The 626-nt window shown below is 27.6% G+C and overlaps 1 protein-coding gene across 1 annotated transcript in view; it reads left to right on the top strand.

Annotated features, from left to right (window-relative positions):
• The window catches only part of LOC107691364 (pro-interleukin-16-like), a 50,046-nt gene that overhangs the window by 19,731 nt on the left and 29,689 nt on the right, over positions 1-626 (top strand). The window lies entirely within an intron of this gene.

The following is a 626-nucleotide window of genomic DNA, read 5'->3' as shown; positions in this document are numbered from 1 at the left end:
ACCCCCCCCCCCCCCCCAGCATATTATGCACTGAAAAAAAACAAGCAAATGGTGTAGCATTACTTTGAAACAATTTTCACTCAGAAATTGCTAGTAAATTTCACAAATAAATACAAAGGAAAGGCAAGTAACACTGAATTAAATGCAACATTTTGAAGTACACTGAAAAAAATGTTGGTGTATAAACAGTTTTCACTCAGAAACTGATAGTAAATTTCACAAACAATTATGAAGAAATGGCAAGCAACATTGAATAAAATGTGAAATTGTTAGAAAGACTAAAATTATTTATTTATAGTATTTTCGTTTAAACTTCAGTACTTCAGTAATCTTTATTTACAACTTTGAAAAATTATTTTTACAGTGCATTTTCTTGTAAAATGTACTGAAATCATTTTTGTTTTATATACAACTTTTTACCATTTGGAATTAAAACAGCATGAGGGTGAGTAAATAAGGACAGATTTGTTTTTATTTTATATTTTATTCTATTCTATTTTATTTCTATTTCAATTTTTATTTTATTTTACTGTATTATTTTTATTTAATTTTTTCATGTCTGTGGCTGTGCAGTCCATTTCACTTGTGTATTTCCCTCCTTTTGAATACACACACACACACACACA

This window comes from Sinocyclocheilus anshuiensis, unplaced genomic scaffold, assembly GCF_001515605.1.
Source record: "Sinocyclocheilus anshuiensis isolate Anshui unplaced genomic scaffold, SAMN03320099.WGS_v1.1 scaffold45, whole genome shotgun sequence".
Taxonomy (NCBI): Eukaryota; Metazoa; Chordata; class Actinopteri; order Cypriniformes; family Cyprinidae; genus Sinocyclocheilus; species Sinocyclocheilus anshuiensis.
The sequence above is the reverse complement of the archived record's forward strand: the minus strand, read 5'-3'. Positions and strand labels throughout refer to the sequence as shown.